Raw genomic sequence first — 1,467 nt, forward strand, 5'->3', positions numbered from 1 at the left:
TATATATATATATATATATATTTATCTGTTTGTCTGTCTATCTATGTGTTTGTCTGTCTGCTTCCCTCTCTCTCTCTCTCTCTCTCTCTCTCTCTCTCTATCTATCTATCTACTTATCTATCTATCTGTCTCTGTCTCTCTCTCTGTCATTCTCTCTCTCTCTCTCATTCTCTCTCTCTCTCTCTCCATATATATATTTGTCTGCCTCTGAGCGAATTTACGCACATGGGTATACAATGAGACTAAGAATTGGTACCCAGGGCTCGAATCAACCACGTTAAAGCATGTATATTTACATATATATATGTGCACACCATCCATGTGTGCCTTTATTGCTTGTATGGAACTACCCATAAAGTGTGGCGCTAGTTAATCGCGTGAGCTCCAAGCACACATCGTCTAATGGGTGGAGTTGTTCTCCGATGACGTAAAAGAACAAATATCAGATATTTACGTTCGAATTTCTCACAATATATTGAGAATGAATAAATATATTATCGCTTGAAATCTCGCTCTTCTACATGAACCTCGTTAGTTAATTGTTTATAATTCACATTTAGAGGTAGTATATATTCAGTTTTGTATACTTACATTTTCATGTGTATTGTTATTTTGACGTAGTCATTGTTCTGCGTTTTGTGCTTGCTCTGATTCAAATTAACAAGCAGTTTATCATGTTTGATGCAAAGAAGTATAAATGTTAATATTTAAATAAGAAGCGAACTTGCTGGCATTGTGCCAAAATTTGAAATCAATATTTAAATAAAAGCAAAGACTTTTAAAAAAAATGGTGCTAGTGAACTCATAACCTTTCTATTACCTTTTGTTTTCAGTATCCGCGGATAATCTTCCATCTCCCTGCACCACCATACCAGGGATGTAGTGCCGTCTGCTTTGAGAAGCTCTGAACTTAGACAAGCAACATATCCAGCATAAATGGAAATGAGCTGATCAACCATATGGAAGGAGACAAACAAAATTGCCCATCCACCTGACTGAAAGTCACCGAGGCGGTACACATCCTGAAAACAGGAATGGAACTCAACAACAACTGAAAATTAAAATAAATAAGAATTGAAATATCCTAACAAATTTCCCCTTCATATCAGAAATCAGACTGCATGCATAAATGGCCCCAGCAGCTTTACACATTAGAAGGAGGATGAAGAATGTCAGCATAATGGATACGACCAACTATACAGAATGACAGGCTACATGACTGACAATCACAGTACTACGTATCTAATATGCGTCATAAGCACAGACAAAAACGTATATGTATACGTATGCACATGTATAACTATATATGAATATAGAGATATATACATACATATATATATATGTATGTGTGTGATGTGTGTGTGTATAGGTATGTATGTATGCATGTATGTGTACATATTTATACCTGTCTACGCATGCGTATACATAACTATATATGTTTGTATATGTATATATATATATATATAT

At 35.0% G+C, this 1,467-nt stretch overlaps 1 long non-coding RNA gene across 1 annotated transcript in view; it reads right to left on the reverse strand.

Moving 5' to 3' along the window:
* LOC128248867 (uncharacterized) overlaps nucleotides 1-1,166 on the reverse strand; it is a 3,702-nt gene extending 2,536 nt beyond the window's left edge. The window contains exons 1-2 of the long non-coding RNA XR_008264992.1: nucleotides 821-1,166; nucleotides 592-647 (exon numbers count right to left, since the gene is read on the reverse strand). This is a non-coding gene — a long non-coding RNA (uncharacterized LOC128248867). The remainder of the gene's footprint in view (nucleotides 1-591; nucleotides 648-820) is intronic.
* Nucleotides 1,167-1,467: the final 301 nt, after the last annotated feature.

The sequence above is a fragment of the Octopus bimaculoides genome, chromosome 10 (assembly GCF_001194135.2).
Source record: "Octopus bimaculoides isolate UCB-OBI-ISO-001 chromosome 10, ASM119413v2, whole genome shotgun sequence".
In the NCBI taxonomy this organism is placed as follows: Eukaryota; Metazoa; Mollusca; class Cephalopoda; order Octopoda; family Octopodidae; genus Octopus; species Octopus bimaculoides.